Source organism: Coenobita brevimanus, chromosome 87, assembly GCF_032717465.1.
Source record: "Coenobita brevimanus isolate Jiangsu-jjx chromosome 87, ASM3271746v2, whole genome shotgun sequence".
Lineage (NCBI taxonomy): Eukaryota > Metazoa > Arthropoda > Malacostraca > Decapoda > Coenobitidae > Coenobita > Coenobita brevimanus.
Window position 1 is genome coordinate 14,543,847 of NC_137040.1, and position 13,433 is coordinate 14,557,279.

The window sequence follows — 13,433 nt, forward strand, 5'->3', positions numbered from 1 at the left end:
TACTATATACTGTACAATACTGCAGTCAATACAGTACTATACATGAATCTGAAATGTATATATAAATTAGTGAACATATTCAAGTGTAATGACACAGTAGGGATACAAGTTAAATAACACTTCCTGGATGGCCGAAATTATACGGAATATTACCTACCAGCTCAGTACATCAATTGTATTGGTTAACTCATCACTACTTATATTATTACAAATATGTTTGGAGTGAGTGCTGTATAGAGTACTTTTTCCAAACACAAAGTAAAATAGTCAGAAAATTGCATAAAATAAAGTGAAGGAATATGAATTGGTAAGGTCTTTCTGATGAAAGTTAAACGTACATTTGGCACTCATTCTTTTTTTTTTTTTTTTTTTTTTTCTCATGGATGCAAGAGTTTATAGAGGTTGGGGGAGTGGACTTTCTGACCACTACTTGGTGGTGGCCAGAATTAGAATTCAAGTAAGATGGAGGAATAGAAGAAGGGAAAGACGAGAAGAAGGAGTAGTTGCAAGGAGAGTGGAAAGGTTCCAAGAGGATGAGAAAAAGGCAGAGTATAAAAGTGGAGGAACGATTGGGCAAATATGAATTGGAGCAGATGGCAGATGTGGAAGGTGTGTAAGATATTTACAGAAGAAATATGTGCAGCATGTGATGTGGTGTGTGGAAGGAAGAGAAGACGGAGGGGGGGTGCAAGGAACAGCGTGGTGGACTGAAGAGGTGAGACAGGCTGTGGCACAAAAGAAGAAAGCATACAATGAATGGATGAGAAATAGGGGCATGGAAGAAGTTGAGAGGCGGAAGAGAGAGTTATATGTAGAAAGAAAGAGGTGAAAAGATTAGTAAGAGAGAGTAAGAAGAGAGTGGATGAGGAATTTGGAAGGAATTTGAGTGTAAAGTGGAGGGACTGTAAGAAAATGTTCTGGAAAGAGGTGAAAAGAGTAAGACAGGGTGGAAGTGAAGTTAGCAGGGGAGTGAAAGATAAAAATGGTAGATTACTAGTGGAGAAGGGAGAAAAAGTGAGCAGATGGAGAGAACACTTTAAGGAATTGTTGAACATAGGGGATGGAAGTAATGTGAGTATAAGTGGCTGGGGAATGGCTGGGAGAAGGAGGGAGGTGAGAAGACAGGAAGAAATCAGTAGGATTGAAGTTGTGGAAGCAATGAAGAAAGTTAAATCGGGGAAAGCCCCAGGAATTGATGGAGTGTGTGGTGAAATGCTGAATCATGGGGGAGAGATAGTAGTAGAATGGAAGTGGAAGATGTGCAGATTGGCCTGGGAGGAAGGTAGAGTCCCAGAGGATTGGAAGTCAGGTATAATTATTCCCTCGTACAAAGGAAAAGTGCAAAAAGAAGTGTGTGGTAATCATAGGGGCATTTGTCTTCTTAGTATAATAGGAAAAGTGTATGGTAGGATACTTATTGACAGAGTTAGAGAAAGAACAGAGAAATTAGTTGGAAAAGAACAGGGAGGCTTTAGGAAGGGAAGAGGTTGTGTAGATCAGATATTCATTAGATCTTTAGTGGAAAAGTTTCTAGAGAAGGGAAAGAAGTTGTATGCGGCTTTCATGGATTTGGAGAAAGCATATGACAGGGTGGATAGACTAGGATTGTGGAAAGTGTTAAGAATATATGGAGTAGATGGGAAGTTGTTGAATGCTGTGAAGAGTATGTACGATGGTGCGAAGGCTGCAGTGCGTGTGGATGGTGAACTAAGTGAATTTTTCTCCTTGAAAGTTGGTTTGAAACAGGGATGTGTCATGTCTCCATGGTTGTTCAATCTGTACATGGATGGGGTAATAAAAGAGGTACAAGGTAGAGTAGTGGATTTTGGAGTGGCCCTGGTGAGAGAGGATAGTGTTTGGAAACTCCCTGTACTGTTGTTTGCAGATGATACTGTGTTGTTGAGTGAAGACGAAGGGGAGCTGCAAGGCTTGGTGGATGAGTTTGGGGGAGTGTGTAAGAAACGGAATCTATTGGTGAATGTTGGGAAGAGTAAAGTGATGGTCTTTGAGAGAGGTGAAGTCAGTGAATGTACAGCGAGGTTGGATGGTGAGGAATTGGAAAATGTGAGTATGTTTAAGTACTGTACTTGGGTAGTGTGATGAGTAAGGATGGAGGTTTGGAGAGTGAAGTGCTTGAAAGGGTACAGCAGGGAAGAAAGGTTCTGGTTCTTTGAAAGCAGTGATGAGAAGCAGGGAAGTGAGCATGGAAGTGAAAAAGTTACTACATGACAGTATTGTGATACCAACTCTAACGTATGGAAGTGAAGCTTGGACGTTGTTGGAAGGGCACAAGTCAAGAGTGAGAGCAGTGGAAATGAGTTATTTCAGAGGAGCCTGTGAAGTCACATGGAGAGACAGGCTGACGAATGAGGATATAAAGGAGCATTGTGGTGTGGATGTGGATGTGATAGGAAGCGTTATGAGGAACACACTGAGGTGGCTTGGCCATGTGGAGAGGATGGAGGGTGAAAGACTGACGAAGAGAGTGTATGTGAATGAGGTGGAGGGGGGAAGAGGGAGGGGGAGGCCGAGGATGAGATGGAGGGATGGGGTGGAGAGGTATATGAGAGAGGGGGGTGTGAGTTGGGAGCAGGGCAGTGAAATGGCGGGGGACAGGGCGACTTGGAGGTGATTTGTTTGTGGCCACCCCAAATGGGATTGAGGCTTCTGGCAATAGATAGATACATAGATAGATAGATAGAAAGGGAGAAAATTGATGCAAACAGTAATGTATTCCATTAACCTCTTAATAACCTGCAGCATTGAACAACCCTTTACAGTACCGATGTCAGTGATGTCGAGTTAGTGAGCTATGAAAAAACTATGATCAATTATGGGAAGGGAATGAAGGTCACTGGTATGTTTACACGACTCTACGATACGATTCCAAGCAGTCAGAGAGTCGGTTAATCTCAGATGTTTTCTGCTATTTGGTAAATGCACCATAACTTTGTAACATCTTCCGTGAATCATAGAATGGGTTTAGGAAGTTAATTAACACTTTGTTAGGTGTGCCAGACGATTATCTTCACATCTTTAAGAAAATGTAAGAAATTTAATCCCTCTCTGAGTACGTAGAGTAAGTTTCAGTAAATTTTTAGAAGTAACCAACGTTTTCTTTTATTATTATTTTTATGGTTTCGAATGCAAAATACTGTGCTTTAATTAGTTTTGACCCTCATTTTGGGGGGAAATCCTCCTTTTGGAATTTTGAGTAAGATTTCCAAAAGTGGGTTTATCCCCCAAAATCAAGATCAAGATTAATTAAAAACACACTATTTTGCATTAAATTAACCCAAACTAACCAAACCTAACCTAACCTAACCTAGGGCCTGACATAGACTGAGTGCACACGCCTGCACCAGCCAATATGGCACAACATTCATCCGTTACTGAGCGACAGCCTAACCTAAGCCACTATATGACTACCCCTACAAAATTTGCTCCCCCAACTCAAACTAGGCTTAAAAGATAAGTCTTTGTTAGAATAGTTCAGGGACGTAATATAATGAAAATTAGTAACGTTGGTTACTTCTAAAGTTATACCTAAGTTTCTTCCATTCTTCTGAAATCAAATTGTTTTTCTTAAAGATGTGAAGATAATCGTCTGGCTCACCTATCAATGTGTTATTCAGCTTCCTAAACCCATGCTATGATTCGCTGTGAGTCATGGAAAAATTTATAAAGTTACAGGGCATTTACCAAATGGGCAAAAACATCTGAGATTAACCGACCGCCTGACTCCTTGGAATCTTAGCGTAGAGTCGTGTAAACATACCAGTGACCTTCGTTCCCTCCCCATAATTGTTCAGTTTTCTTTATAGCTCACACTAACTTGATATCACTGACATCGGTACTGTAAAGGGTTGTTCAGTGCCAGAGGTTATTAAGGGGTTAATGGGATATATTACTGTTTGCATCAATACTCTCTCTTTCACATAAAACAAAAACGAACAAAAGAATGAGTGCTAAATGTACGTTTAACTTTCATCAGAGAGACCTTAGCAATTCATATTCCTCCAGTTTATTTTTAAGTATTTTTCTGACTTTAGGTTAGGTTACGTTTGGTTAAATCATTAGTTACAGTTAAACTTAGGTTAGGTTTAGTTAAACAGGACAGGCCCTTCCACCATTATGCTGAGGAATAAAAATACAAGAGCTGTCACAGCCGTACAGCTAAAAACAACGGGGAAACTGATTTAACAAGCACCACGTATTTATGGGTAATGCATTACAGTATCAGTGGTTCATGGGCTACGCAATTACCGGGAAATGTCACTTTCAGGAAGGCGTCAAGAATGAACGAATTTCAAGAATTATCAAGGGGGCTTGGAATGTAACCCTCGCTAATTTGGAGGGGGTTGTTACTGTACTGTATGATACTGTGCAATATTGTAATCAGTACAGTACTACCTGTATACCTGAATCTCAAAAAATATAGAAATTAGTGAACATACAGAAGTGTAATGAAACATTAGGCCTACAAGTCACAGATAATACTTCCTGGACTGCCGAGATGATTCACGACATCTGCCGAACAATCAAAGATTTTCGTAAGTGGGACTATTTCTCAAAGCTGCCGAAATGTTGGATCTACCGAATAATCAGCTGCCGAATAATGGGACTTTTACTGTGTATATATATATACAGGTAACTCGCACGGAACACGTGGGTTTCGTTCCTACCGTGCCGTGTTAGGTGCGAAATCGCGTATTTTTAAACTACTCCGTATTTTGCTCCCAAGACCCCCCAAATGTGTTGTTTTGCTGTTATCTGTCACTAGAAAGCACTTTAAGTGGTTAGAAGGTTTATTTAATGTTATAACTCACAAATACAGTACTCCTGAGCAAAACTTCAACACACAGATACTGTACGTAAACACAAGGAAACATTCCGACGCCGATCATAGGTAATCATATAAATTAGGTTAACTGGTACCAGTGCTTTGACTTACAAGTACATACCAGAACAGTACATATTTAACTTAGAAATGCAGTACTGTGATATCGAATGATTTCAGTACATAATCTGTTAGGAATGGCTGGAAAAAAAATTACTGTTATGAATACATTTTCACCTTTTTGATATACAGGTAACTCGCACGGAACATGTGGGTTTCGTTCCTACCGTGCCGTGTTAGGTGCGAAATCGCGTATATTTAAACTACTCCATATTTTGCTCCCTAGACCCCCAAATGTGTTGTTTTGCTGTTATCTGTCACTGGTAATCACTAGAAAGCACTTCAAGTGGTTAGAAGGTTTATTTAATGTTATAACTCACAAATACAGTACAATACTCCACAGCAAAACTTCAACACACAAATACTGTACGTAAACACAGGGAAACATTCCGACGCCGATCATAGGTGATCATATAAATCAGGTTAACTGGTACCAGTGCTTTAACTTACAAGTACATACCAGAACAGTACATATTTAACTTAGAAATGCAGTGCTGTGATATTGAATGATTTCAGTACATAATCTGTTAGGAATGGCTGGAAAAAAAAAAATGTTATGAATACACTTTCACCTTTTTTATATGTTTATGGTATTTTCTAGTTATTTTTTACGTTATCGTTGTGCCCATGCTTGGAAAAGGGAGCGAAAGAGTTGAATTTTCAGTCCTAAATGAGAAAACTGCACGTCCTCCAAGGCTAGACTCTGCCACGGGAGAATAAAGTGGAGGGTCAGTCCGATTTACAATAAGGAAGTTGTGTCACAACTTCCAGCTCCTACACCACGAGTATGGCTAAAAATAGAATCGTAATGCTGTTTCAGAACTAACAATAAGTCTAATTATTACGAATACAGATACAAAGCAGAAATAAATACGTTTACAGACGAGGAAAACGTACTTCTTCCGTCATAACATGTTCATCTTTCTCTATCATTTTACCTTGTTATTTTCGCAATATATATTGCTGTCTAGTAAACAGGGTGGTTGTTTGTGTTTTGCAAGGGAGGAAAAAGATTGTATTTTCTGTCTGGGTCGAGATAATGGGTGTAACTATGTGTGGTTAGGCATGGCCACGAGCGAAAAAATCGTACATCCACTCATCACGATATCAGGTGGTGAACTGACAGATGACACATGAGAGGGTGAAGTCAAGGTCAGTCTCATGTCCCAGATTTTCGTTCACTTCCCGAAAGTTTTCACAGTTTTCTACAATTTGCATTGCATCAAATGATCCAAACCATTACAGCAAACCTGAGCAAATAGGTAAAGATACCAAGACAAAAATGTATTTTTCTCTTTTTATAAGTCTTTAACGAACAAACTAAAAAGGCAATATTCCGACGCCGATCATGGGTAATCATATAAATCAGGTTAACTGGTTACAAGGCTTTATTTAATGCTTTAATTGCTTACAAGTACATACCAGAACAGTAAATATTTAACTTACAAATACAGTACTGTAGAAAAGCAGTACAGTAAGAGTTTAACGAACAAACAAAAAAGGCAATATTCTGACGCCGATCATGGGCAGTCATATAATTCGGGTTAACTGGTTACAAGGCTTTATTTAATGATTTAACTTTATTTAAGTGCTTACAAGTACAGTACATACGAGAACAGTAAATATTTAACTTACAAATACTGTACAGTACTGTGGAAAAAACGAGCAAATAAAAAAGGCAATATTCTGACGCCTATCAGGTAAACTGGTTATAAGACTTTATTTCTTGCTTTAACATTATTTAATAGTACTTTAAGTTGCACATAAACTTACCAGAACAGTACAGTACTGTAAATATTTAACTTACAAATACTGTGCTACTGTACTCGGGAATGTCTCACTCACTGAATAATTTCCCGCCTAGATTGTCACGTAATCAAAACAAACCGCGCGCTGCGGTGACGTTCGAGGATTTGATCTTTCAAAGGCCTCTCCTGTGTTAATTTGTAGTTTTCATGATGGTTTTTTAATCTTACGTTGTCTTATATGTATCCCAGCCCTTACCGTGTATAATTGCGAGCGCGTTCCGTGAGATCGTGTTCCGTTCGAGTTACCTGTATGTTTATGGTAGTTTCGAGTTATTTTTTACATTATCGTTGTGCCCATGCTTGGAAAAGGGAGCGAAAGAGTTGAATTTTCAGTCCTAAATGAGAAAACTGCACGTCCTCCAAGGCTAGACTCTGCTACGGGAGAATAAAGTGGAGGGTCAGTCCGATTAGCAATAAGGAAGTTGTGTCACAACTTCCAGCTCCCACACCACGAGAATGGCTAAAAATAGAATCGTAATGCAGTTTCAGAACTAACAATAAGTCTAATTATTACGAATACAGATACAAAGCAGAAATAAATACGTTTACAGACAGGGAAAACGTATTTCTTCCGTCATAACATGTTCATCTTTCTCTATCATTTTACGTTCATCTTTATCATTTTACCTTGTTATTTTCACAATATATATTGCTGTCTCGTAAACAGGGTGGTTGTTTGTGTTTTGCAAGGGAGGAAAAAGGTTGTATTTTCTGTCTGGGTCGAGATAATGGGTGTAACTATGTGTGGTTAGGCATGGCCACGAGCGAAAAAATCGTACATCCACTCATCACGATAGCCGGTGGTGAACTGACAGATGATACATGAGACGGTGAAGTCAAGGTCATGTCCCAGATTTTCGTTCACTTCCCGAAAGTGTGCACAGTTTTCTGCAAGTTGCAAACCATTACAGCAAACCTGAGCAAATAGGTAAAGATACCAAGACAAAAATGTATTTTTCTCTTATTATAAGCCTTTAACGAACAAACAAAAAAAAGGCAATATTCCGACGCCGATCATGGGTAATCATATAAATCAGGTTAACTGGTTACAAGGCTTTATTTAATGCTTTAATTGCTTAAAAGTACATACCAGAACAGTAAATATTTAACTTACAAATACAGTACTGTAGAAAAGCAGTACAGTAAGAGTTTAACGAACAAACAAAAAAGGCAATATTCCGATGCCGATCATGGGTAATCATATAATTCGGGTTAACTGGTTGCAAGGCTTTATTTAATGATTTAACTTTATTTAAGTGCTTACAAGTACAGTTGAGTACACCGCTTCCCGTCCGATCAGCGAAGTTAAGCAACGTTGGGTCTGGTTAGTACTTGGATGGGTGACCACCTGGGAACACCAGATGCTGTTGGCATCCCTACGTGTCAAGTGGGGTTGGTGGAGGATTAGTGCCCTTCCCTGTAAAACAATTAACTCTAAGCCCTTGGCCACCCCGTGTGGGATACATGGCGTCTGGCAGTGGATGGATGGGACAAGTACAGTACATACGAGAACAGTAAATATTTAACTTACAAATACTGAACAGCACTGTGGAAAAAACGAACAAATAAAAAAGGCAATATTCTGACGCCTATCAGGTAAACTGGTTATAAGACTTTATTTCTTGCTTTAACGTTATTTAATAGTACTTTAAGTTGCACATAAACTTACCAGGACAGTACAGTACTGTAAATATTTAACTTACAAATACTGTACTACTGTACTCGGGAATGTCTCACTCACTGAATAATTTCCCGCCTAGATCGTCACGTAATCAAAACAAACCGCGCGCTGCGGTGAAGTTCGAGGATTTGATCTTTCAAAGGCCTCTCCTGCGTTAATTTGTAGTTTTCATAATGGTTTTTTAATCTGACGTTGTCTTATATGTATCCCAGCCCTTACCGTGTATAATTGCGAGCGCGTTCCGTGAGATCGTGTTCCGTGCGAGTTTACCTGTATATATATATATATATATATATATATACACACATACACACACACACACAAATGCAAGGATGAACCCAAACTGTTTTATAGATTTGTTAATGGCAAACTGAAACAAAAGGAAGGAATCACCAAACTGAAAGTAGAAGGAGAGGTCTTTAAGGATGCAGCAATGCAAGCAGAAATAATGAACAAATGTTTCCAGTCAGTTTTTACTAAAGAAAAGGAGCTTGTGGAAGGGGAGGGACTGATTAGAAATGTTCCGGTGATAAAAGATATAAAAGTGGAGGTACAGGAAGTGTATAAATTACTGGAAACTCAAGATGTAAGGAAAGCCCCAGGACCTCATGGAATTTCTAATCGGGTACTGAAGGAATGCAGAGAACAACTGGCGGATAAAATCCACAGTTTAATCGTATGCTCACTGGAAGAGTGGAAAGTGCCACAAGAATAGAAGAGGGCAAATGTGGTACCAATTTACTAGGGAGGAAACAGGGAAGAACCCCTGAATTATAGACCAGTGTCTCTAACCAGCATGGTCGCAAAATTGTTTGAGAGAATCTTGAAAGACAGATGGATAAAATATCTGGAAGAGATGAATATTATGGCGGAATGTCAGTTTGGATTCAGAAGTGGAAGGTCATGTGTTTCTAACTTGTTGAGTTTTTACTCAAGAGCGATTGACGTGGTACAGGAGAGAGATGGTTGGGTGGATTGTGTGTACTTAGAGAAGGACTTTGATAAGGTACCTCATAAGAGACTAGAATATATAGGAAGACTGAAGGGGAAACTTCTGGAATGGATGAGAGACTTTTTGAGAGACAGACAAATGAGGACAGTAATAAAGGATAGGATGTCTGGATGGAGGGAAGTAACAAGTGGAGTCCCTCAAGGCTCAGTGTTGGCGCCAGTAATGTTCCTGATTTACGTAAATGATATGGTAGATGGAGTGAACAGTTATGCAAGTCTGTTTGCTGATGATGTAAAGATCTTGAGGAAGGTAGAGGTTGAGGAGGATTGTAAAATACTGCAGGAGGATTTGGATAGGATACACGATTGGAGCCGGACGTGGGAAATGAAATTTAATGTAAAGAAATGTAAAATATTGGAAATGGGTAAAAGTACCAGGAGACCATCACTGAATTATTTTTTGGGTAATGAATTACAAAAATGAGAGAAGAGAAAGATTTGGGAGTGCTGGTCCAAGATAGTTTGTCACCAGAAAAGCATATTAACAAGATAGTTGGAGAGACTTATAAACTCTTGACTAACATAAGAGTAGCATTTCATTCTATGGATGAGGAGATGATGAAAAAATTGATAGTGGCCATGATCCGCCCCAGGTTAGAATATGCAGCGGTAGTGTGGTCCCCACACAAAAAGAAAGATATAAACAAGATTGAGAGAATACAAAGAACAGCAACCAAGATGGTCCCCAGTCTGACAGACCTGTCATACACAGAGAGTCTGGAAAAATTGGATTTGCCTTCCTTAGAGGAAAGGAGAAAGAGGGGAGACATGATTGCAGTGTTCAGGACCATGGTGGGAGTAGATAAAATTGACAAAGAAGATCTGTTTGTATGGGATAAGAGAGCAACAAGAGGACACGGAATGAAATTGAAAAAGTCAAGCTGCTTGAAGGATATCAAGAAATATAGCTTTCCTTTCAGAAGTATAGACTTATGGAATAGCCTGGACAAAGAGATCGTCCAGTCTAAAAACTTAAACGAGTTTAAATCTAAATTTGACTTATCGAGAAACAGCGACGGAAACCCACATGCATAGTACATTCCGTGTATATCACAATTAGGTATATTAGGTAAATACATAAATATTTGGAACGACTTAGACAAAGAGGTGGTGCATGAGAAAAACATTCATGTGTGTAAAGGTAGACTTGATAAATGTGGATATGGAGACAGGACAACACGAGCATTGCTCAATTCCTGTATATTACAAATAGGTAAATACACACACACACACACACGAGCGAACAGCCACAGCGAACAGACGTGTCTTGACTGCTCCCAGGCCAAGGTTCAGCCACCGCTGCAAACCTTAAGTAGTTTTCAGAAATTATGTTTGTCCTGTCTCCTATGGTCATGTTTTCAGTTTAAAATATTGTAAGTTAATATAGACTTCCAAAAATGTGAAGATTTATTGGCAAGAGTATACATGAATGTTTATAGTATTTTCGGTAACAGCTGTTTTGGTACTGTAAGTTGTAACCAACCACAATCATGGCTGAAAATGCAAACACGGAGGGACTCGAATTTCCAAGATTTGATAGAAATACTAATGTCATGGATCTGGTTAAAACATTGATTATGAGGATTAGTGAACTTGAAAAGAACGTGGAGAATCTAGTGTTAAAAGACGTGTCTGAGAATACGGAGATTACTATACAGAGTCTGATTCAGTCTAATGAGACGGCGAATGAAGAGATAAGAAATTTGAAGCGTGAAAATATTGAATTGAGGAGAAAACTAGAAGAGAGTACTAATAAAATGGAGAAGGTGAGCAGTGGATTGGAAGAGCATAAGGCAAAGTGGGCACACATAGAAGAAGAACAGAAAGAAGTGGTCAGCTTAAGAGAAATCATCCAGGAAGAAAGAGAAATGAACAAAATAAAATTAGAAGAAAATGTAGTGAAAATACTGAAGAAAAAAGAGAAAATAGTGAGAGAAACTGTAGAAAGGAACAGATGCGTGGTAATATTTGGAAACAGGGAGGAGGAAGAGAAGGTTAGATCCGTGAGACTCAAGAAAGACACGAACCTGGTAAGAAGAATATTAGGTAAGATTGATCCCGAAGGAGACAAGTGGGTAAAAGAAATTGAAGAAGTAAGGAGAATAGGGCTTTATAAGAAAGGGGAAACAAGACCAATGAGAGTCAAGTTGTCAGCAGAAAGTGTAGTAGATGATATACTTAAAGTCTGTCTATCTATCTATTACCAGACGCCATAATCCCGTAAGGGCTGGCCATTTGACTTTGAGTTATTTGTTTTACGGGGACGGGCACTAACCTTCCACCAACCCACTTGCTGACACGTAGGGAGCACATAGGGTTTGGTTATATGGTTACCACCCAGCGTTGTAAATGGTTTCCTGGCTTACAGGAAACCATTTGGCTTGTCACTCAATGTAAAGCCACCTGTAAAGGAAAGAAAAGCAATAAGAAGTGACAGAAAAGATGGGAGAAACAGGAAGAGAGGAGGACAGGCACAGAAAAAGAATGATAAAGGCTAAGGAAGAAGTAGGCAGCACTACATCAAGTGAGTGGATGATGGTCGCTACCACCTACTTAAAGTGACCTGGAAATTAAGCAAAGAGGCAGGGATGGAAAATATTATAATAAGAAAAGATTTGAATGAAGAAGAGAGAGAAGTTTTAAAATCATTGAAGGAAGAAGTAAAGGAAAAAAATGATAGGAGGACAGAGGATAGGAGGACAGAGGAAGAATGTAATACTTGTTTTTGGAGAGTAATGGATATGAAAGTAAGGAAGTGGTATTTAAGGAAATAGAAGTGAAGGAAACTAAGGGGGATGCCTGTGAAAGATCAGAAGTTGAGGAAGTGGTACTGACAGAGAGTAGGAGAGAAGAGGGTATAAAAAACATCAAAAATAATTTGAAGGTGATATATACTAATGTTGATGGTTTAATATCGACAAGGCTCGAAATTAACGATTTCTTGAGAGAACATGAACCTGATGTCATGTGCTTTGTAGAGACCAAATTAAGAGAAGATATTGATGTTCATTTGGGAGATGGTAAATACAAACTGTGGAGAAAAGACAGAAAAGAAAAAACGGTAGGAGGAGTGATGATAGCAGTGAAGAACAACATAAATGTAGATACCGTGGAAATGGGAGAAGGCAGGGCTGAAGTGATACATATGAAATTAGAAACTGGAGAGAATGTTAAGAGAGATATGACGGTAGTGTATGTTCCCCCTAAGACGAGAGCATGGAATGATGATGAATACCAGGAGATGTTGTCAGATATGGCTAGCTATTTACAAAAAATAATTGAGAAAAGCAATAATATAATTTTGGTGGGTGACTTTAATTGTAAAGAGGTGAACTGGGAGGAATGGTACTCGGAAGGCGGCGAGGATTCGTGGGGCACTATGTTATTAAATATGATAATGAATAATGTGATGACGCAATGGGTCAAAGAAGAGACACGGTTTCGAGGTGGGGACACACCAGCAAGGTTAGATTTACGATTTACCAAAGAACCTGATGTAATAGAATCATTGAAATATCTCTGTCCTTTAGGAAAAAGTGATCATGTGGTCATTGAGTTCCAGATGATAATAGGGAACGTCGAGCCAAGTAATGAGCTTCATAGACAGGGAAGATACAACTTTGGGAAAGCAAATTTTACAGGATTGAGAATTTTTTTTGAAAATGTGGATTGGAGAAAATTCAAAGAAACAAGAGAGATACAGAGGAAGTGGGATATCTTTCTAGACCTCTATAATTTGGGAGTCGAAAAATTTGTACCAACAGTAAGAGGGAAAAAAAACAGGAAAAAGGAGTGGTTTAATAGAAGGTGTTTGATAGCAAAAAAAGAGAGAGATAAGACTTGGAACAATTGGAGAAAGAGAGGTAACAACAGAACAAAGGAAGAATATAAAAGAATTAGAAATGAATACACAAGAATACGTAGAGAAGAAGAAGGGAATTTTAAAAAAGGTATAATAGACAAATGCAAGGAT

General features: G+C 38.9%; 1 protein-coding gene and 1 pseudogene across 1 annotated transcript in view; both read left to right on the forward strand.

Moving 5' to 3' along the window:
- Positions 1-13,433, forward strand: part of Camta (Calmodulin-binding transcription activator) — a 1,827,966-nt gene that overhangs the window by 281,706 nt on the left and 1,532,827 nt on the right. The window lies entirely within an intron of this gene.
- LOC145411099 (5S ribosomal RNA) lies at positions 8,027-8,141 on the forward strand (annotated as a pseudogene).